General features: G+C 36.8%; 1 protein-coding gene across 4 annotated transcripts in view; it reads right to left on the reverse strand.

Moving 5' to 3' along the window:
• Window positions 1-25,028, reverse strand: part of TMPRSS15 (transmembrane protease, serine 15) — a 308,179-nt gene that overhangs the window by 86,192 nt on the left and 196,959 nt on the right. For 3 of the 4 annotated variants that reach the window (XR_002440702.1, XR_002440700.1, XM_021403493.1), the window contains one exon: window positions 23,678-23,802. The exons of the other annotated variant lie outside the window; for it this stretch is intronic. The gene's annotated coding sequence lies outside the window, so the exon portion shown is untranslated. The remainder of the gene's footprint in view (window positions 1-23,677; window positions 23,803-25,028) is intronic. 4 annotated transcript variants of the gene reach the window in all.

Here is a 25,028-nt window from a genome sequence, read left to right on the forward strand (position 1 = left end):
TTTTCTATTGCATAATTAAATTTCTGCTTGAAAAATCAGGGAGCATTTTTAAGTAAAGATAAGTGAATCCAGCTGAAGTTTGACTACATCTGTCTATTCCTGGTTTTCCAGTCACTTTTCTTATATCTCCATTTTTAAAAAAAACTTCGGATACTGAAAACTGTAATTTCCTGTTGGATAACTAGCACCTCATGTAGGGAGAAGGAGGTCTCTCTAGATTTCTTGATTCCCTGTTGGCAACATCTGAGATTCTTACATGTATAAGAACAAGAAATGATCTGATACTGATTTAGAACAAATTTTACATAGTAATAACAATGCCCAGAATTCAGCTCTATGCATCCTCTACCACTTTTATATTGTCCCCTTCAAGCCTGCTCCTCCCATTCCAAGCTCAGTTCCTCTGTTATCCAAATTCCAAATTTGCTGAAGGGAAAATGGTTTTAAAGTAAAGAAGGAAATATTTCGATTACGTTAGGAGGAAATTCTTTACTCAGAGGGTGGTGGGGCACAGGCTGCCCAGAGAAGCTGTGGTGCCCCATCCCTGGAGGTGTTCAAGGCCAGGTTGGATGGGGCCCTGGGCAGCCTGAGCTGCTGGGGGGCAGCCCTGCCCATGGCAGGGAGTTAGAAATGGATGGTCTTTAAAGTCTCTTCGAACCCAAGCCATTCTGTAACTGTCATTTGCTAGCTCCACAATGAATTCCACTCTACTTTTCCATCTCTTTTTTCATTTCTACGTTTTCATGTTGGACCACACTGAAAACCATGATGAAAATGACAAAGATAAAGAAATATTCTATCTTATTTTCTTACTACCAAACAGTCTTAGGCAGACAGGCTGCATTAATTAGTACATAAGGAAGCCCAGATCACGTCTCTTTACCTTTGAACAAGAAAAACTGAGAGCTAAATAGCCTTAAGTGACCTACAAATTATTCTTAGTATCTCAGATGTTATTGACATCATTAATAACAAGGGCTTCGATTTTGAGCACAATAAGGGAAAAAACAGCCATCAGTTTGTAAACAGTACCTCTGTAATTCATGGATCTACTTGTATCTTCTTATTACTCCTCTATTTCAGACTTATTGTAAATTAGGGTTCATTTTTTTCTCACAGTGAAGGCAAGTGAAATGTGCTGTCTTCATCTTTTATTGTGCATGTCATTTGTTATACCCTGATTTTACCTCAAAGTTTGGTGTGACTTGTAGATGTGTTATTCTTTTTTGCTTATTGCTCTATACACAACACCAGTATGAGTGGTTAAAAATGTTATGCGGGAAGGGACCACACCTTATACATAAAGCCAAGAATGTATTGTTAGCCTAATAAAATCTTAATAGTAATGAAAATGAAGCAGTAATTAACCCAGTTGCAAAAGAGTAACACACACAGTTCAGTCATTTTTTAATTTCTCCTTTCTTTAAATATGATGTATACTTCATGATAACACATTCACAGATCATTAAAAAGATTTTTTTTCCATTGGCTACAGCAATAAAATACTCTGATTCAGATATAAATGATGGTTTTTTTTAATTACTGGAGTAACCATTAGAACATCAAATCACTAACATGTGAAAGAAAATTGAAGAAAAAACAGGAATACCTGATTTTATATTGGAAAGATGACTGTTGCTAAGTTAATAGCTAGAAGTATAAAGAAAAAAAATTCTTTATGTGTCTTTCAAACCCACTGTAATTAATTGCAGTTAAGCAGCAGGAACAGTTTTTCTTCCACAATCAGGCTACTTCTGTCACTGTATCCAGAAGATGCAGATATGGAAAAAGATTAGTTATATTATCACTCTTAAGACAGCTATTGGAAGAGAGCACTTAGCACGTACAGTCAGTATGATTCTAGGAAAATAAATTAGATCAGACCAGAAGAGGACAATAATTTGCATTTCTTTCACTTCAGTGACAGTATTTAACTCTCTTACCCATCCTCTTCTTCTTCCCCAAAATTATCCCATCAAACAACTTCAAGACTTCCCCTGCTTTTATAACAAGATCACTAACCTCTTGCCAACTATTAACAAATACTGACTTTGATCAGCCTGTGGTCATTGCAGGGAAAATAACAATATTTCATTCATACAAATACAACTAGGTATAAACTGTGAACTCATGTATGCTAAAATTGATGGAGATTTTTTAATAAGTGTATAAATTAGTTTTTGGGACAATCTTTGAAAAGTAGACAAGAGATGGCAAAAAAGTACTTGTCCTAAAAAGGTAAGTAAACAGTCAATGAAAAAAAAAACAATCCACAAACATGTACAGGGATCTCACTCAGAGGGTGGTGATGCACTGGAACAGTTTGCCCAGGGAGGTTGTGGATGCCCCGTCCCTGGAGGCATTCAAGGCCAGGCTGGATGTGGCTCTGGGCAGCCTGTTCCAGTGGTTGGCAACCCTGCACTCAACAGGGGTTTGAAACTCAGTGATCTTCGAGGTCCTTTTCAACCCAGGCCATTCTATGATTCTATGATTGCCCATGGTGGCACATACCTGTCATGGTTTTATGATTTTCGGTTATTGGTATTCCACATCATAACATCATGTAGTGAATGTACCTCGTTCCCAGAAGAGAAGGACTACTACATTCCCCAAGGTACTTTGCTCCTCTGTTACCATTTCCGGCCAGAGGGAAAAGATAAAAACTTGCAGATCATGAGACCTCGTCCATTTTTTCACCCGTCTCTCGTCTTGGCAGCACCTCGTTCTCCAACCGTCTTATCATCGGTAGTAGGGTAAGGCCTACCTTGATTTTGGGACATTCTCTCTCTCTGTATTGGATTTATCAGCTTAAATTGTAATTATATTGTATTATAGTGTGTTGTTTTGCATTCCGATATCTTATTTCGTAAATTAGTTTGTTTCTCCTCAGATTGTTGCCGCTGTTTTTGCTCTCAGGGCCATCTCCTTACCCTTTTTCCCTTTTCCCTTTTCCCGGGGCATGGTACCATGGGTCCCCCATCCCCTTCGTCACAGAACCGGGCCGAACGCCCTTAAACTGTTGACATACCTGCAGCATCTCTCACAGAAATTCCAAGCAGTCATCAACAAATTCTTGCATCAGATTTCCTACAGAAAGTTATGGACAGAATTTCCTGGATCAGGTGTGGTATCTCAGTAATGGAATACTACTGAAATACCACAGCTAAAATGGCTTTGTTTTTGAAAAGTCTGAAGTGGGTATTTGGTGTTCTCTTAGTGTGTTTCCTCCTAGGTGAGCAATAGAAGATGTCAAAAGAATGTCCTTCTTATATCTCCTTTGAACAGAGCATGCATTATAGTAGCCAACATATGATACACCTGCTGAGATAAACAGATGCTAACTAGCTGAAAAGAATGGGCATTTGCACATTCATTACCAATTTAGCACAGCCTACAGCATTTCATACTTGTTTCCCCAAGCTACCCCATGAATCCTTTCTGGAAATGTGATGACAGTGGAAAAAGAAGAGCACTAATGCTAGAGAGTCTGCTGGTTTCCCTTGGCTAGGGATTCTTTAGGGGAACCTTGCTAAACAGAGCACTCAAGTTAATGCACAAGTATTTAAATAGCCTGATGATCTTCAGTGTCAGTTGCACCTATGTTCGTAAAAACCATGTCTCATAGAACTAACTTACTATATTTACTATGATGTTTGAACAGATAGATAATACTAATAACGCTGATATAATAGACCAATGAAAGACATAGGATTAGTGTTACCGAACAGAATGAACAAAAATTTAGGTTTATATGGAATTAATAAGTTATATGCTAGATGTGCACATATCTAAATAATGATTTTCAAAGACAATTTAAACTAACATACTTGGCAATATTTCATTCTTTCAGGATCTTACCATCTTCCCCTGCTTCTCTGTTAATGACAGATTAGATTATGAAAAACACTTTCTATTGACTAGAAAAGCGCACTAAAGTCATACTTATCTCTGGGATACAAAAGAAAATTTTTTTTTCTTTTCCAGAACTCTGGGTTTTGTAATGTGTTTTATTCACTTTTTAAATTTCCTTTAATTTAAAATAAGGATACTGGACCATGATATGTGACTTGGGGAACAAAAGTAGACAAATATAAACCTTACTTAATATATATATCAAACTTCAGTTAATAGCATATCTATGATGCTACAGATAAATAATAGGGTATTACACCAGGCATAAGAAATAATAAGCGTAACAAAAATGCATGACAGTGAACAGAGCAAATAAGCAAGAAAGTTCCCTTCAGTACTGAAGCAAAGTGGGTACAGTGGGAATGAGCTATGGTTTGACTGCTGAAAAGGATTGATTTTATCTTCACATTTCAGTCAGATTTTCAGTGTGACGAGACCCTGGATTTTGTATGCATTTCATTCTAGGTGTTTCCATGAAGAATAAAAGTCCTCTTTTTCTGCCCCTGTTTTTTTTGTTGTTGTTGTTGTTTTGTTTTGTTTTGTTTTTTGTTAGTGTCTCTTCCTGGCTCAGCATTCTTGCTCTCTGTGTTACTTAGACATTACATTACGTCATTTTCAACACAACTTCTGAATTCTGTGAGCATTCTCTTTCCAAAATTCGAGTTACTGTTACACCTTATGACTACATAGTAATGACTGTCCTCCTAACTCCTGCTCCATTTTTGACCTAAGGCCTGCGATGGACACTTGGAGATGCACTGTTTGGTCAAAGTCAGAGGAATAGGTTGGCAAGACTCAATGAACAGAAAGGAATATAAGTTACTGTGCAGCCACTGCCACCAGCACCTTGCTGTCATCTTGCAGCTATCATCTCCCGCATTCTTGCACTGTAATTGTCTGGAAGTTTCTTCAGAATCCACTGATACAGCATAGATCAAACTTCCAGACATAAATACATCAGTTTACCCAAAAAAGTCTTTGAAGTAGATCAGCTTGTGAGGCTTTCATGCTTCCTGGTGCAACACAGGAAGTGAGGGAAAAATGAGCACTCTTAACTTTTGCCTAGGCAACTGTTTTGGACACAGGCATGCAAATTACAAGTTAGAAATTAGAGAATTTGTGAGAGAATTCACGAATTAAAGAAGTGATTAATTTGTGAATTCATGTTAATGAGGCACTGTTTGATGTGTTTGGTTTTATTTTTGCTAATGAGTTCATAATGTAAGTTTAATTTGCAGACTACATTGTCTTGTAAATTCGAGGGATTCAAATGGACACTATGTAAAACAGGACCTCATATTTCTCTGGTACTTAGATGGCATTTACTGTGTTTAAACAAATAACGATGCTATGAACATTCATATTGTAACTACATTATTAGTTAGAATTAGAAGCAAGAGTCGTGTGGTCTGTGAAGCTGTTAATGATTGTTGCATTCACAGACCGGGTGGAAAAGCAAGATAAGGCGCCCTTGGAACGGCTGCAGTAAGCCTCGCATTGCACAAAGTTGAGCAAAGGTTGGCATACCAAGTTATAAAAATTTGAGATGGCTCCCAAGTAATTGACTAAACGTGCTTATAATGCACCGTGCTGCTTACTTCTCCAAGCTGCTTGCCCTTGGTCTAGTTGACAATTTTCTTTTCCTTCTTTTTTTTTTTTTTCTCCCTGCTCCTTAAACTCCGCAAATAGAGAGGACAATCCATTGCAACCTTAGATCTTCCTCCAGTAGTCCCTGTCCTTGCTTTGGAAACTGGTTAATATTCAATGGGCTCATATTCCCTGCCAGATTTGGGAAGGTCAGTGCTGAAGATTAACTCTCAAATGAGATCATCTGGAAGTCATCAGCATTTTTGTTACATAATGCCATGCACTGTCATAGCTCTCCTGAAAAATATGTCTGTGCAAATCACACCTCCTCCATCACTCCCAAACTGGTTTTAGTCAATAGCTCAGTGTGAATTTGACATTTTTAGGCTAGCCTGAGACATGTGTCATTTGTGGACATCCTTGTCAAAAATTTCTTAAGTGACCATGTTAAAAATAATACTGGAGTTCTTCCCCCCAAGCATGCACTAGTACACAGGTTACTAATGGCATTTCAGAACAGGGCATGACCTCTCATCACATCAATATCTGAATAGGCAATAAATACAGCTTGTTCAGAAACTCAGGGCTGCCAGAATTCTCAATGGTTATGTTCTATTTATTAAAATGATAGCAAACCATTTTATTGTGTACTGGTGATACAACAGAAGCTGTGCTGCATACCCCCTATACATCCTTTGTATAGAGCTTAACAGTAGGCATCACAAAACACCTTTAATTTATATCCAGTACCTAGAAAGAGTCATATTTCTCTCTCTCAAAGCCTTTCCCTATGATAGTGGAAGCGCCATCTCTTTCTAGGACTGGATGTTTTATTTGAGTTAGCCATCACCTTTACTGCTTTCTGAATCTTTAACTATGGGCCAACATTTCATTTTAGTGAATTCAGTACAAATATATAAAAGAACTCCTGAGCTCCAAACAGCTCCAATCTAAATGTTAAACTGTCAGTAATGACTAGTATATGAAAATGAGGAGAAAATGAGACATTTTAGTCAGCCTAATACATATTGATGTCAACTCACCAAGAGCTCAATAGTTCCATACAAACATAGTTGCTCACATAGTTGGGTATCATAGAATTAAGGCTTCAGAGGGAAAAAAAAAACAAAAAAACAATCAGACACTAGGATCTGCTAGTCTAATAAGTTAGCTTCATAAAGATTGTTCAAGAAAAAAAAACTGAAAAATATTTGAAGAGCAGAAAAATACTTAAAACTGTTGAGACATTTTTTTTTCTCCACTGTCCAGCATTATCCTCCATTTTCAGCAGTGAACTTAATAGAGATTAATGGCATAAACAAAGAACTCCTATGATACCAGAACTTACTGTCTGTGAGAAACGAAGCAGGGAGAATAACCTACAAAGTGATGCATTATTTAAGCATTGACCTGTGCGATGGTAACCAGCAGTTTGACAATAAAAAAATAGCTTAGATTTCTGGGTCACACTTTCAGGGAGGATATTTTACTGCTCTGTAAAATAAGATTATGGAACCAGCAGTGATTGTTCCTGCACTCTTTCCCAGATCACCTTTGCTTAATAATCCATCAAATCTTAAACTACTGTTCCTGCAGTTTCAGCTAGGAATCAGACCGTCAGGATACTCTACTCTTGAATCAATCCTAACAGCTGTATTACTACATGTGTGTTCAGTCGCACTTAAGCAATTTCATCCCATCCACCTTACTTTTATCGGAGAGCACAGATGATAACCACGGAAGGTTAATTCTGCAAGGTATGCTGGGTAGCTGAAATGCTTATTGGTCTTCAGCTCCCTTGGCTTAGCTTTTGCAAAACTAAGCTTTTGTGAAAGTATTCTAATAAAATTAATCCCACTCCTTCCTCAAAACACATTAGTACATGGATCACTTCTACTATGGAACATTTTGGAACATGCTTTGTAGACTAAGCAAAATATACTTGACCTAACTATACAAAAAGTATACAGCATGGGAGAAATTCAGACTGTAGGAAGATAATTACACTTACTGTGACAGTGATTGTACTAGGATACAGTATACCTAGGATCAAAGAAATGAACAAATATTCAGAAATTACTGACATGGGTTCATTCAGCATTTTTACCTACCAACTTCTTCAGAACAACACACAGCTTTGTGGTAAGCGGAAACAGAAAAACACACAACTATACACAAAGAGGAGGCAAAAAACTGTGTTTTGAATGAGCTAATAAAACACAATAGCCATGAAAACAGTGATGGGGGATGAAAATGGGGAAATTAGAAGACAGGTTTCTGATAATGAGGAAACACTGAGCAGCTGTCCGTCTCTTGTTTCATTGCAAGCAATAGCAGAAGGCTCCCCAAATTTTCAGGCCAGTGATTCCAGAACTATGGTACAAATGTCACTAATGATACAGGATCTTTCAAAATAACTTTTAACTCTCTAGCAGACCCTGATTTTTGCTTTCTCATGTTGAAAAAAAACCCTGCATTTTTAAAGTAATTTCTGTGAACTCACAGTATGAAAATATTCAATGAAATATTAAATCACAGGTATTTTTGAAGATGATGACAGATTTACAATAGCTTATGCACAGTTACCTTTTAATAAGCAAGTTCACTTCAGCTTGCAGATTTCAGCTGTGGTTTAACACTGGGAGGCAGTCAAACCCCACCCCTCCTTAGCAGGGTGGAGGAGAGAATTAGAAGGATAACAGGGAGAAAATCTGTGGTTGAAATAAAGACAGTTTAATAGATGAAGCAAAATTAGTGGGCAGAAACAAAGGAAAATAAGGAATTCATTCACTATTTCCCATTGGCAGGAAAAGTTCAGGGATTTTCCAGGACAGCTGGGCTTCTATACACACACCACTTACTTGGAAAAACAACCACCACAATGCTGAATGTCCTCCCTCCATTCCTTCCCCCAGCTTTTACTGCTGATCATGACACACCATATGGTGTGGGACACCCCTTAGTCCAGTCCGGGTCAGCTGTGCTGTTTGTGTCCCCTCCCAGCTCCTCGTGCACCCCCAGCTCCTCGCTGGCAGTGTGAGAAGCAGCAAAGTCCTGGACTCTGTGTGAGCACTGCTCTGCAGCAACTAAAACAATGGTGTGCTATCAGCACTGTTTTGGTCATAAATCCAAAACATAGTACTATATGAGCTGCTATGAAGAAAACTAAGTCTGTTCTAGACAAAATCAGTACATTTCACTTTCTTATATAAGCTGGTACCTTGGAGAATATTACCTTAGTTTGGGAAATTGGCTTTTATAGGCTGTCATCTTAGCTAGATAACTGCAGAAGTTCATGGTTTTAACCTCCTGCGAATTCTCCTTAGGCAAACAAATATTTCTTCAATTGCTTTCAGCAAAGCAATATGATTTGTATAAATACCATAGAATTGTCTTTGAAATAAAATAGTTCACAGCTACATCATTTTTGTGGGAGGAAAAATTCTAGTATATTTTGTATCATTAACTTTCCATACAATGTTAAAAATCTCATATCAGCTTTTTAAAGATCTAAATCATGTTTTTGCCTATGAGCCAGTTCAAGCAGAAAGGGTAAGGTTAGATGAGAAAAAGAATTTTCTATTTGGTTGTAATTTAAGTGATATCAAAAGTAAATTGGGTAATTTAATTTTATTTCAGGTTTTTATTTTGAAATAATTATTGTTTTTTGACCACAAAGAAATTGAATGGCACAAAAATGTGCATTTCATCCTGTGGATGGCACTCATGGACTGTGAGAAAACGAGTGACTTCTAAAACCTATGTCTCTGATAAAATTTTAAAGGGAAATTCAGATTTGTTTGTTCCATAGCCACAATATATTCAGCAGGTATGACTTGAATAGCCAAGGTATCCTTAAAATGGTTGCAAATATTCTTTATTAAGTGCAGGTAGCAGTTCACATAACCTTAGCACCTGCTCACATAGTCACAGGTAAGTTCAACAAATGTAATATCTTACCTGATAAACGAGAAACAGAGAAACAGAATCTGCTAGGGAAGCAGCAGAGGGGTGTTACTACAATTCCAGAATGGTATATGCTACATGCAGTTAAAGCTGCTGTTTCAGACAACAGAGTCAGTGCACTGTCCTATTGGAGGATATTTGACCACATCTCTTGCCTTCTCTCCCTGAGCATCCTGAGACAATTCCCTCAGTCTCTAGAAGGGAGGGCGGGAGGAAGACAATGAAACAAAACTCAAAAACAGAGCTACTAACTCTGAAAACTGCCTCAGGGTTATTGTGCAGCGATTCATCTTTTATGATGGGGAAGGGAGAGAGAAAGAATGCAGGAAAGAATATGTGTGGATAGCCCTATATTTGCCCTTTTGCCTAATGTAGCATAAAATACTTCTTTAGCGATAGCCAAGGTCTTTAGATTCACCTTGGATGCTGAGGAAAGACCACTCAAGGCCAAACAAAGAGATAGGAAAGACACAATTCCACAAAAGAGAAAAAACAATGAATTTGTGGAAGAGTAAATATAGAGGTAACAGAGAGAAAATCACTTGAAGAGAATGGCTTGATATTGACCCAAAAGCAAGAAATAGTGAATTCATCCCTGACTATATTGCCAAGGTGAATTCACGGAGAGTAAGGAGCACAGAAAATATTGGCCACCAGGGAAAAATCAACATACGCTTCACATGAACATAAATTTCAAGTCTTCTGTGCCTGTAAAGTCCTGGAAAAAATACAGCTAGAATTAAAAGAAATCACATCTGAGGCTGGACTTCCTTTCTTTCTTCACATATACTCACAAATGCTCCTTCTTTTTCCATTTCTCTAATGCAAGACACACCTTATTTAACAGCTACTGGTGTTGTCGTTCATTCAGTGCATGCAGAAGTAGGTAGTTATGTTCTGCTACCATGTTTTGTGATGGAGAGCATCCAGCATTCAGAGGTTACATCCCAACAGCTCAATCTAGTCACTTTGACAAATACGATCATTTACAGGACAGTAAATGACCACATATTTGTAGCTATTTGCTACACCTCAGTGATACATTTAAATGTCCTCAACAAAGACTGTCTATAAGCTATATAAGCAACCTGTAAATCAAGATAGTAAGTTGCCATAATAAAATTTCTATTCCTTTGGTGAGATGTGTCTTGAGAGTAAGGAATGCAGAGAAATTCATGAGCAAGTGTCATCTCTATGAGGAATAGCATAAAGCAATTTAATAATTAAGACTTCAAGGTCAAGCTAGCAGTAATTGATCAAGTGGTACATTTTTGTGAATGAGTATGATAAATGTCCTTGCTGCATGAGACAAATGGAGCTACTGCTGAAAGAGTTAAAGCTCAAAATGGTATATATCATTGTATGTTCAGATTCTTGGCAGGTGCTTGATAAATGTGCTTACCAGTACAATTACGAGTGACTTTATATGCATTAGGTAACAATCAGTTCATAAGAACTACCAGGTTTGTGGTAGGAATGACAGACAGTATCTCCTCCAAGTAAAGAGTTGTAGCCAACTTAAAATACCTGTGTCATACTGCATATTCCTACTCCAGATATAATTTAACTTTAAATAGTTATTACATCTCATGTCAAATAAAATATATTTTTTGCTCTTAGAAACTCAGTGAAGTCAAATGTGATGAAAAAAGGTCTCAACAGGCAAGAACTTTGTGATGAAAAGTAATATTTTTTCAAGAAGAGTTATTTACCTTACAGGCAGCCTAGCAACCAATTTAAATATATATATGTATGTGCATACATGTATTTAAACACCAAACTCTATCTTACAGGATAATAATGACATCCAGGTACTCTTTGATTTTTATGTAAAGCAGTTTCTATTGGTACCTGACAGAAATTCTCAGTGTACTTCTACATTACTGCCTTTTTCAAATAGATCTCTCTTAAAGTGTGTAAGGTACCTTCATGAGTGTACCAAAAATATGACTTTCTTGCAAACAGCTCTTCCTAAAGCCCTCTTTGCTTCAATTCCTCAGCCCATTGCCAGATAATGGGATACACAGCTCTCCACTGCTAAGTATAATCACAGCCAGAGGTAGGGCAAGCTCTCTTTTCACAATTTCTTATGGGTCATGAAAACAACACATAGGAAACCATCCAAATTAAATTTCTTTTTTCCTCTCCACTCTCAGCTCCTGCTATGAGGGGTTCCTTCTGTCAGTGCTCAAAGTTCAGAGTTTTCACACTTTCTTGAAACTGGACAGAAGCAGCAGACTGTGTGGGGTTACTGTCTGTACCCCATGTCACAGTCAACTCACACCAAGAAAAATGGTGGATTCAGTCAATGCTTTTAGCACTTGCATTATAAGGAGATCTCTCAGGAAAATACAACTGTCTGATGCAGAGAACACCACTACTATTACCATGCATATGGAGCTCATGTTTGCCAGCCTTTGCTTAGAAAGACCTTGCTCTCACTTTGAAAGGGACTTAACAGATACTTTCTACACAGCGTGTGTAGTCCAGTGCCAGAACAAATAAACAACATATCCACAGAAACTGAAGATAATCTCTTATTGAGAAAGAAAGGAAAAACAAAAGGTGCATTTAGCTAGCAGTGCTGGGGATAGGGCACATGTAAAACAGCAAGATGTATGCTTCTTAGCAGCAATTCGTAAATCCATTAAAGATTTGAGGTACTTTGAAAGGGAATACCAAATAGGTCTACGTGACAAGTCTGTGACACATCACAGCAGTAATGAGAGTTGCACAGACTTTTATTGAATGACATGACATGAAAAGTAAGTGCTTAGTGTTTTTCCAGGAAAGCAAATACAATTTTCCCATAATGGCCTAGGCAACACAAATTTGGAGGTGAAAGCTAATGACCTTCAAAAATGAATGTGTTTCCTCAGCAAACAACATTACTACTTTTATTCAGACCAAGATGTGCTGACTGTCATGGGATGACAGACTGATATTTTTTGATAACCATATGGCTAGGGCATTTTTACTGATGCTATTTGAGAGCACAGAGTTGTTAAAGGAGAATTGGTGGTGCTTTGCTACTGAACTCCGTTATTCTTAAACTGACTAATATTACCATCTGTCCTCAATATGTTATGCTATGACCAGTCAAACGCACCAATGAATTATCATACTTAATCTTCCTACAATAAAGATTTTTATTCCTTTATTGTTTCAAGTATTTGAAGTTAACTCCTTTCTGTGATCACTTTTTTATATTTTGACTATGTCTACTTACATTATTAGTACAAGATTTCTTTCTATTGATTATGTTGAGATTAATGAGAAATTCAAAGTGTGAACTAAAACTGGTGGCTTTGTAATTTATTCTGATGCTGTTTTTTCTAATTCTTACTGGGTGGAACCTATTTTTGTAACATATGTCTTCAGAATTTTGAATGGAATATATAATAAAAAGAGAGAGGCAGATTAAGAGATTCCACACTCAGATGGCCCAAAATGAGTTTAGGGATTAGAGACTTGGTTCATTCTCTTCTATACATTATTGTAATTCTACCATTGCAGAGTAGAGACAGTATTCTTTTCTGAACCTGATGGCTGGATCCCAAGAAAAAAATTCTGGAGATTTTCAGAGAACAAAGGAGCTTGAGAACTGTGCTGTATGGGTATCTGATTTATAGAAAAGGATATATAAAAAAATGTGACCTTTTAAAACACACACTCTTTCACTGTATTTGGTATTTACTGAAGAAATAGTCTACAACTAACCAGAAAAAAGTCTGAAGCTGGAAGAGAATAGGAAAATCATGGCCAACTCACTACTCTGTTTATCAGATAACTACTTGCCTAAGGCAATGACTTTGCAGTTGCAAAGGTATGGGCCAGTAAAAAAAATAAGTGGGATATTGTGCTAGAGTTTCCAGTAAGTCAGTTGTAGTGGGATAATGTATATAGTAAGGCTGTGTCAACTCTCAGCAATGTTTGTATTCTAAGAGCTGAAATAACAGAAATTATTAGTAAAACTACAGTAATCAGAACAGTTTGATGAGCAATCAGTGATTAGGGAAAGAGTAGCAAGGAACAAGTGGTGGAATTGGGAATAGCTAACCAAACATGACAAAAGTATGAGAAGTAAGGTACAGGTGGCCAAATAGAAAGCTGCAGTTTTGAGAAAGCCTTTCCACAAGGAAAAACCTTGAGATATGCAAAATGAAAGAGTTGAATGCTCCATAACAGAAAGAACGAAACCAGCTGATTTAGCAGTTTCCTTGTTCTCATTAGAGAAGCAGACCATAAATAGTCACAGCTACAGTGTATAAGATAGCTACATTATCTTATTGCTCTACTTTGGGGTGTCTTTTTCCTTTTCTCGATTTGATAAAAATAAAGAAAGTTAAGTCAACTAACTCATATTAGTAAGCAGAGAAAATAAGCTCATTGAACACAGAAAGTTTAATTAGATTGTCCTGAGTTTTCAAGATGAGGCTTGAGCTGGCATTTTAATGTCTTTAAACAGCACCCTTGCCTCTTTTCCAGTATATCAGTCCTGGCAGGCTGTGCTTGTCTACAGTTGACAAGAGAGTGAGTGAGTGGGATTGAGAGTTAGAAACTCAGTGTTTTTTTAGGGGGTGTTTAAGCGACAGTGAACATTCTCTAGCATTGTAGAAATAGAAACATTGGATGCAGAACAAAATAGAGCAGGTGCACTCAGTCGTTCGAGCTAGGCAAAGTACACAGACTTTAGGATCTGAAGCATATATTTAATGGTCCTGATTAAACTGTACAAATTAAACTACATTATACATGCACAACAAGACCACGTTCTCCCAGCAGCCATACATTACAGAATTCCTCTAGAAAGAGAGCAGAGAGGTATATGCTATGGGCAACAAAACAATTACTCCCATTCTCTCTTGATCACTTTTTTTTTTCCTTTAGTCATTTCAAGAAATAATGGTGAGAGGAATCAAAGGTGTATTAACTGTTTTAGTGATTACAATTGGTGCTTAGCTGTCATCCTACCTATAGGGCCCAGTAGTCTCTCAGTTAAATGACCAGTTGTTTGCTCTCAGCATGACAGAGGAGGAGCTGCCAAGCATCTAGAAAGGGTAGCAGCTGTGAACAACTATCATCATTAGAGAAAAAAATTGCTGTCATCAGAGGATAAGCTACCTTAGAATAGGTAGAAAACCAGATCAATTGTCCTGATACATTTCAGTCAGCTGACTGAGACCACAGGCTACTACACAAAAAGGAAGTAGGCAGACTAAAAGGAAGTTTTATCCACAGTGCTCAAATAATTTTACAGCCATTCACAATGGTAGTATGAAATATATTACTAGAAAAAAGGGGTGACAGTTCTTTCTTGAAAATTCTTCATTTTTGAAAATGAAGTTAGAAGTGTATCTTGAAGGTTGTATCCCTACTATTTGTGTTTTCACAAGAAGCATAATCTAGGTTTCAAGACTTGGTATGAACATTTCTGGTATTTCGATACATGAAGCCCATGGCTATGAAACTCTTCCCCCACCCACCATGTGGTATTCTACTTTTCAGTGCTCTGCAGCCTTCCACATGAAGAAACACTTGACACTGCATCCTTAACTATATTTTTGTTATTTTGCCTGAAGTAGGATGGGATTAGATAACTCTCTTTGGCAGTCTAGTGTTGATTATCTCTGCTCTTGTCTAGAGAGAACACTGTTTAGCTTTGTATTTCTGATTTTTATAAAGAAAGGCTGCAATCTGAGGACATATCTGTTCCTGAAATACGTGAAATTTTAAGTTCATCCACAAACAAATCCAGAACAATTCCACCCATATTTGTTCCTATAATTCTAGTGATTTACGACTTTAGCTCATATTATGTCAAACATGGCAAAGTGCTTTGGTTTTATTAAGTTCTGCAAGACCAAATACCACAATTTATAGACAAATATGTATATCATTAAAATCAAAGAGAATCTCTACCTAGAGGTACAGCAGTACTATTGTTTCTGCGATCTGTGCAGCAATATTGCTTCCACAGTGGATCTGTGATGCATTCTGAAATGGCTTATCTAGAGAGGCTGCAAACAATGAATTCTCTTTTCTTGGCTCTCTTAATCCCTTGTAATCTAGGTATCAACTTTTTCCAAAGTTAGAGATCAGTCAGGCAGCTTCAGTCTAAGACAACATTTGTTTAAGATGGTAGAAGAATGCCATGAGAAATCAGGAGGGGGATATCTCAGAGTGAAAACTTTATACACCTCGTCTGTGTGTCTCCCTTATCATAACAACTGCTATTTCATGGATTGTTGTCACACACAGACAGGAGAGACGTACTCCCACAGATGGATAACTGGTTATTCATGGAAGGGAAATTTAAATGAAAGGTCTCTCTTTAAAACATGAAAGAACTATCTACGGCTCTCACATTTTCTTAATTGCTATAGCCCTGGAGGTCCCAAGTGGCAACAAACATCATGCAGTTACATATGCAAAAAAAAAAAAAAAAAGAAACATACCAACAAGCAAGAAGAACAAAACACAAGCTGAAAGAATGCAAAATTGTTTCATTACCACTGCTACTGGTGTCATGGAGTTATCTCTAGATCTATCTGTGTCTGTGACAGGGGAACAGCAGGCCCACAGGCCCGAAAAAGAGAGGGGAGGGTGGGGGTGTTGACAGTTTGCAGGCTGGTTCTGCCCGGTTCTGTGACTAATGGGGCAGGGGATCCACGGGCCCATGCCCTGGGAAAGGGAAAAGGGGGAAAGGAAAAGGGGGAAAGGAAAAAGGGGGAAGGGTAGGGAGATGGACCTAAAAACAGAACAGCGGCAACGATCTGAGGAGGAAAGTTGTTTTAGTAAATATGATATCAGAATGCAAAATAACACAATATAATACAACATAATTGGAATTGAGGTTAATAAATCAAATAAAATAAGAGAGAGAGAGTGTCCAAAACCAACAGCCTTACTCTAAGAACTGAAGGCGAAATAGCAGGGGAACACACACTCCCAGGCAGCAAAAAAGACAGAGGCTCGTGACTTGCGAGGAGTTTTATCTTTCCCTCTGAATGCAAAGTCCTCTGGGGTATGTAGTTCTTCTCTTCTGAGAACCAGGTACCTGGAAAATAGGCAGTCCACGGAACTGAAGCATTAACTCCTTAACTCCCAGTGCTTTACATGATGTTATGATGTAGAATACCAATAACAAAAATCATAAAACCATGACAACTGGTTACTAATACATGATCAAGCTGATTTACTCTGAATTTACCAGACTTTATAAAATACTGTATTTGTGTCTTTTTTTGATTATTTTTTTAACAAAACAGAAGCAATTCTGAAATTGTATAGTAGTCATTCTCCCCCTGAAAATACCTGAACAACCTGCCAAAACACTCTAAAATCAACAGAAGAAACCATACAGTACTGTTAATTATCAAATTCATAATGTAATAGGTATACCATATAAACTTTTCTGAAAATTATCATTCTACTTTTCTGTATGTAATTGCTAGCAATGCCTTCTAAATAAGTAAATGAAAACATTTAGAGATTATTATTTATGCTAGATTGGAATGTCTCACACTTTATAGATATACATGTATACACATTTTAGCTTATCCTTTTCTATAGTATGAAAACTTCTCATTTTCCAGACCTTGACTGCTAAGTGTCATTCATTTCTACCATGGAGTGTTCCTACCACAGCGCTTTGGAACCACAGTGGAAAGTTGCTGTTCATGCTTCCGTCTCCTGAATCTCTAGGAAACACCTTGAAATATCCATTAGGCAGACTGTGTATGGACAGCAATATGTGTTCAACTGTTCGGGCAAGTAGTATAACACTCTCATGATGAAAGCACTGAGCCATCAAAATTACTTTTACATTTAGTTTAATTGCCTGACTAGCCTCAGATGTCCATGAGCAAATGAAAATAACGTAGTGTGGATGGCTGAAGTAATGCCAGATCAGCCATGACTGTGTATGCCCAAATACAGTCTGAAACAGAGAAGGAGTCCAGAGTCTAATCTGATGCATTTAAATCTAGGACGGCACTGCTAACAGTGATTCTTAGTAGATGACACAAAGGGGAATATCCTTCTGAAAAAAAAAATAAAAAAATTTAGATTGCTTACTCTAAGATTGCTCCTGTTTACAGTGCTGGGGATGTAAGCACTCTTAATTGTTTTGTCATCATGTTTTCCACTTCTGTTCTTTGTTATTTAACTTAAAACTCAGGAGGGACGTGAGACAGGAGAAAAATCTTTTGCGAATGCTTTGGAAGACGCTGCTAACATAGCCTAAAAATGAGAACAAAAAATCAGTTCCCAAAACAGGAGATTATCCAGAAATTTGGAAACACCATTTGATGTATATTTGTTATGAGAAATGAAAAGAGGGCAGGACAACAATCATATCAAAATGGTCTCAACAAGTTCTAGAAGCTTTGCTTTTGTTTGGAAGCCAGAAAAACAAACCAGCTGCTCATTATTACTTCTTTTGTTAATTTGAGGAAGAGAATGGATTTCCTCTCAGGAATACTCCATATGCAATTAGAGACACTAACATTGACACAAAGTAGGCATAAAAATGAGTTTGAATGTAAGCTATCATTTAGTCCCCCGTTTGCTTGCTTTCAGATGAAAATGGAATTTTTTCTTATTTTCTGATCAAACCCAGCCCTTTCCACTTGAAACAGGAATAGACTTTTAAAGGTTAAGTCAGAAGTGAATTCTAATTTTATACCATTGCACTGGGCATGCAACCATACAACCCTATTATTACAATGGTTGAATTATGGGGAAGATGAATAGAAAGTAGAAAACAATAGAACAATAAGAGGAAAAGTAGCTATTCCTTTTTTCCAAGAGAGTTATCCTGACAGAATAATGTAATGAAAACTCATAGTCAGGGATAATCAAAGAGTTCAGCCCATAATTTGCAAATACCTGGATGATTTACAGTTTAGAATTGGTTTTCTAGGCTGAAGTTTGCTCAAAGTTGCATTTATTTGTAAGTACACCTAAAAGATCAGTTTATTCCCATTACATAAACAGCAATAAAAAATGAAAATACAGGACTTGCAAATAAACAAATGTTTTAAATTAAGACAGACATTCCCACAGTAATGCTAAACAAATATTCTCTCACTTCACAACTTTATTTCATCTCTGTGTCTATAAAGACTCTATTTATTTTATCTATCAAGGCTCTATTTATTTCCCCAGACTGTCAGCGCTACTTAAAAGTCGTCATTTAAGTAACACTACGGATTCTGAGCAAAAACAAAATAGATGAAGTAATAGTCACAAACATCTCATAACCCACCCTGTTTTCACCTAAACTGAAAACTGCTTTTTTGCTAATTTAAAACCTTTTCTCTCTCAGGTTTCACTGCTGTTTGAGTTGTTAAGATATTTGGTTTTCTAATAGCTGCATTATTAGAGAGGATAGACATGCCTCCTCATCTATTCATTTATATTTAAACATTCTAAAATAGAGGCAGGAACCTGACAAGAAACAGAGATTAAGATTTAAGGCTAATAATCAGATACAACGTTTATTTCAAGCTTTATACTGATTAAGGGAAACGTCTGAAAAAATGTACATTACCTTTTTTTTTTGCCAGATGAATCTGGCAACAGTGACAGTGGGACAAAATATCTTTGACTGCATTTAAGGAAAGTAACTGTTTAGTTCTTTGTGATATTTAAAACATTTGCTAGAGGACAGTCTGTTTCTTTGCATAAAAGAATAAAAGAGAACATGTGTTCAAACTTTCTCAGTATAAACTGTTCTCTCTGGAACAATTACAGTCTGTGAAGTAAACATATGCTATATGGTCTGTGAGGTAAACTTGTATTTACCTGACTGAACTTAGGGTCGTACATTTAAAATTATTCCTATGATGATGAGCATGTTGTGGAATACACATGTGCGAACAAAAGCCCAGTTTTAACCATCTCTCTCACTTTATGCACCTTCAAAATATCTCTTAAAGCCCAGAGGGCAGGAAACATTCTCCCTGTCTTCTAACAGCCACTCCAGCAGACGAGAGCTTCCTTAAACCTCTTTGATATTTTCTCCTCTTAACTTCATTCTCCCCTTTCTGGAGCACCTTTTCTCTACATCCTCACAGAGCAGTAATTTTACATTTTGTAGCATCAGGAGATGGAAAGGAAATGGAAAGGAAATGTGATCAATTTCAACAAAAATCTGCCAATAAAAGATTTGCAGAAATAAGAATATTCTGTAAGAAACTACCTGTATAAATACATGATGGTGGAAATCTAAAAAAAGGTGATAATTTCTTACCTAAACATCTACAGTGAAGTTACTCATGACATTACGGTCAGCTTGCAGTTTTAGCCTATGGCTAGTTGACATAGTACACCATCATGGTCTAAAGTAATTCAGCTGAGGCTTGTTCTGGAGCCTGATCTGAAGCAGTGCCAAACCTGGTGATATCTCACAGCCACCCTCTTCTGTTGTGGACCAGGTCCTCTGTGCTGGCACCTGCAATGTTCAGCAAGTGCTGAGAGTTTTCATGAAGTTGTTCTTCCACTCAGATCTTTTTGAATGTGCTTAGTCCTTTACCTCTCAAACAAGCTCTGTGGCTCTAAAAATTTTATTTGTTTCAGTTACCACACAGAGACTTTATTTTATGTATTTCATACAGACATTCAGGGTGCTACAATCTTACAAAATTGAGTCTCAGTTTAAACGGTTTCATTCTGTTGGTCTAAAGAATTTAATCTGTCTGATGTTCAAGCTTGCAGTCTATTCAAAGTGAGTGGTAGATCACTGGGGTAATCAATACAGCTTTCCTCATTCACGCAGATGCCCGTGAGAATGAAATGAGAGGCATGTGAGACATAAATCTGTTGAGCTCTCTTTTTAACAAGTTGTTCATTTTTCGGGTTGGAGACAGGCAAAGGCTCACTTTAGTCATGCGGGAAATTACAGTGTTTTGTCTTTAATGCTGTACAAAATATTATTAAGAAATTATTTGGAAGTTTCTTTAGGCAACTTTTAAGGCTTATGCCATTTATCTAGGGAAGCAAGAAAAATGCCTTCTCTTTTGTCAGCAATTTTCTTACTGATGGGCTGGGAGGAATCAAAAGCAAACAGAAATAGTAAAGCATAGACTTAACATTTAGCTGACAACAACAACAACAACAACAACATGTCTAACAGAGCAGTGTAGATCATTCATTATTATTATTAGCCTTGGAGTTCCTTAGATTTTTTACTTTGTATATTTTCATAGAATTATCTCCACTGGTATCTTGTAATCCACCAGCTGCTAATGTGCTTCCACCCATGTTAGCCTTTATATAAAATGTCCCATAATACAACTAACATTTGTAGCAGTAATAGATTCAAAAGGTACACAGGCTCCCAAGTCTGCTGCATTTGATTCAGAATAAGAAGCTGAAAGCGAAGGAATTCACTAGACCTTGTGGACAAAGACATATATTTCTTTGATGGGCATGCAATTTACTTGCCTGTGGCATTCCTCTAGATTCTACTCCAGAATAAGGGTTTTCCTGCTGAAATTGCCCTCCATTTTTTACTTCTGTTCCCTAAGAGATCCTAGTGCTGTAGTGTCATGTGAACCTCAGTACATTTGATCATAGTGGGCATTTAAGCTAACATTTTTATATCACACCACTTTAGTCTCCTTTCTTTAAAGATTGTTTGCTGGTGAACATTTATAGAATCTCAATACCATTTAAATAAAATGACTGTAAATAACTGAATGAAAAACGCGAACTACTCTAGGCAGCATAACATCTCATAGCATCCCTACATCATATGATCCTCATCCATTGAAATGGAGATGATTTTCTTGTTCTACCAGCTTCAAAAGCCCTGTGAACACTGTTACTCAGACTCAGTAATGACTACAATGTGACAGGAAAAAAATCTATTCTAGTGCGAGATGCTGTAATTTTTTTCTCAGATTTCTCTGACAGAGAGATGCACACACATACTGTGGAGCTCATCTATAGTAAAGCCAGTGATTCTGGATGTGCTCCATATGTGCATTACAGCAGGTCTGCATGCATATTAGATAGACAAATCTTGTAAGAGTGTCAGGATGAACAGTATCAGAGCTATCACAGAGCTGGAAATCCCTAATCACCACACAAATTCCTCCTGTATATTTTTATTACATCAGAAAGTAAATTGGGTGATACAGCTCAAGTGGACATCTGTAACATTTATAAATTATAAATGGGTAAAATAACTATTATCTTGAATTGAACTCAAATATAAGCATAGGAAAACAGTACAAGAAACAACAGTGTGTAAGTTTTTGGTAACACTATGATGGCACAGCCAGACAGAGTGTATAAGCATTTTAACTAATTATGTGAGAAGTGTGTCCACTAAGAGCTAAAAAAAAAGACACGTCTACTACATGTCAAAAGCATCTGAGTTAAAAAAAGATATCAGAAAGAGGACAAGATAAGCCTAAGGGACTATAAATAGTCTGAATTTATTCTCAGATACACAATGAAAGACAAAGCCAAGAACAAGGTAAGCAGTACAGGGTGGAGAAGAGACACTGCTCTTTTGGAAGAGGAGTAGTAGGCAAAAGTATGACAATAACAGATGAGAATGAAGATAAACTCACTTAGGTTTCAACTTCAGTCTTTCACAAGCGCTCAAGTGTAATGACCTTAGCATCAGGGAATAAGGACTATCATGAACTAACCAACATTAGTAACTTTATCTCCAACTCCACTGTATTCCTGTATTCTGTACATTGATACAGTCAGCTCCATTTTATAGTGTGCCCACAACTAGTGGGATAGTAGTATTAAAAATCAATGTAGAGTAGCAGTGTCTAATGCATAAGGAATTCAGCAACTCTGCTATGATAGCAGAACAAGAAAATAAAATTCATTTCTCACACATTAATCTAAGCAACATGGAAAATACTGAATAGAATACTTAATAATTATTAATATCATGATATTAACTCTGCTGAATAGCTTAAATTAGCACTGTTCATTAGATATAAGACAAAGAGAGAACTCAACTCTTTCCAGTGCACATAAATATACTCTTTATCAAATATTTTATACATAAATATTACATTTGTCACAAAAATTTCAAGTAATTTTTGAGATACATACAAAAATTTAGGTAATTATGTTCAGTGTAGCTTACAGTCGGCAGATTTATCTCTAAATATAATTGCGTGTTTAATATTCAGAGACACCAATTTCTTAAATACATTCAATTTCTTTGTGAGATAATGTGTTCCTCAGCCACACAGACTCTTTCCTGATGATAAAGCTGCAGAGCCATGGTATGTCTATTCTTAACAGCCATACAAGCAAAGTGTTTATACGTAACCTTGCATATTAAAACCATAAAACATTTTTCATTTACATATCTTATTTTTTAACTGCTATATTTTATTTTTCTCTAAAGGATACTGAAAAATGGCCTTAATTACTCAATGTCAAGATTTTAACCTGTACTAAAATATGTTTGCATATTCAGCTTGAGCTAACTGTTCTGCTCAATGACAGTGGTGCACTTCAAAATTTCTTTTTATTTTGATTAATTACAATTTCCAAGAATTTCTTATCACTTTAACTGGGCTTTGTACTCCATTTTGACATAACTGGTAATACCAGCCTGTACTATTCAAAATTGATCAACATTTATACATTAGGAACAGCTGTAAGTTAAAGTAGGAAATGCAGAGATTTTCTGAGTGACTGCTAATATCCTAAAGAAAATAAGATGTCCCATTTGGAGAAGTCTTCATTATTACTTCATTATTACTATTTGTTACAGTCACTGCATTGGTGAAGCAGCCTTTCCAGTTGCTTTGGAATCCCACAGATGCAATTCTTTTTCATGACAGACTACAGTTAAACACTTTGCTTAGTAATATGGTCTTATTTTAACATAAATTCAGTGTTTGTTATACCAGAGCAGACACAGAGCCTGCCTGTAGGGAAAATTAAAAATTGGTCTCTAAATCGATTGAACAGAAAATCAAGGAAATATAAGCCAAGAATGTGCCAAAAGATTCTGTCCTTCGAAGGTAGTGAATGATTTATGCACACCAATTTACTCTTTGTGTTTCAGGCATTAAGCAAAGCTGGTGCTCACTAATGAGCTATCAGGAGAATGGGACAACAAGTTAAATGGGGAATCCTTCTAGTGCTGTCAGAAGTAAATTAGGTCTGTCAGGATCACAATAAGAATACACAGAATAGTCAGTATTAGGTTAATTACCTTTGCTGATGTGCAAGGTTGGAATTTAGCTGGAAACAAAATAAGGAAAGCTTCTGGGTCTCAATCATTTTTATAATTCCAGGCAGCTATTGCATTTTTTATGTACTGGATGGCTTTTCACTTCACTGAAAAAAGAGGAACCAAAAGGAAGAGTAGCATCACTGCTTATTTTATCAGGCCATTCTACAGTTATTCTCATGTTGAACACAAAGAACCCCAGCGTAGAGGAGAGTTCAATCTGCAATCTTCGGCTTAGTTTAGGTTATGTTAAAGTAAATTTTGAGTAATACTTGAAAATGTTTTTGTTATCCTGCTCCTCTAACTGAAGACTTACAAGTACAGTGATTCAAAAGTCACCTTGTGTTGTGCTGGCTGATTGCAGAAATTTTGGAAAGCAAAATTATTAGTGATCTTCTGGCTTAGATGAAGCAAACAACAAAAAAGCATCAGGGACCAATTTTTCCCACATTAACCTTCTAATTAAACCCCCAATTTCATATGACAAAAACTCAATCAATCAAGAAGAGATTTAGTAATATTCATTATGCAATCAATTTATTTTTCTGACTGAGAAGCTTCATCAGTGGTAGTGTCTTTAGTTCATTCCAGTGTATTATGCATCTCTTACAGCACTAACAACCACACAAACCTATGGTAGGAGATTAGTAAACCAATCTTTAGCTTTGGAATTTTATAATACATTTTTTTCTCACTCCTGAGACCTTTAATTAGACCGCACAGCTGAGTCAGAGCTGGAAGCCATCTTTTTGTTGAGCAGCCAATGTCTCAATCTGCTATGCCAAAGCCAGATGGCTACTTTTTGCAAGAGCTTTCCAGCTTGAAAAAGTCAGGACTCTATGCCAATGATTCAGCATTTCAAAAGCATGGCTTGGGGTCAGAGATGTGCAAATGCACTAATAGGGGCCTGGAGAATGGGGTATGTTTCCCACTGCTCATTTGTTGCCTACAATTTAGGATACTCAGAGGATAATAGCCGGGAGATTATTAGCATAAAAAAAAATGTTAATAACCTAACAGGCAACAGATGACTGCTGGAAAACATATGAAGGCATATTTGTATACTGTGCAGGAAACAATCTTGTTTACAGTCACACCACCACAAATTTAGTATATGTCAGTGCAATGCCAAATGATATAAGACTTCAAAATTTTACCTTACTTTCAGTGATTACCACCGCATCAGTTGCTAAAAATTATGCACATGCTTCAAGGTATTTTTTTTTCTTAAAATATCTGTGTGCGTGTGATATCAATTGTGACTTTATGGCTAGTTTAGTCACCTCTGTATAAACTTTTATAAAATATTTTCTTCACCCCCATAGAAAAAAGA

This window comes from Numida meleagris, chromosome 1 (assembly GCF_002078875.1).
Source record: "Numida meleagris isolate 19003 breed g44 Domestic line chromosome 1, NumMel1.0, whole genome shotgun sequence".
Classification (NCBI taxonomy): Eukaryota; Metazoa; Chordata; class Aves; order Galliformes; family Numididae; genus Numida; species Numida meleagris.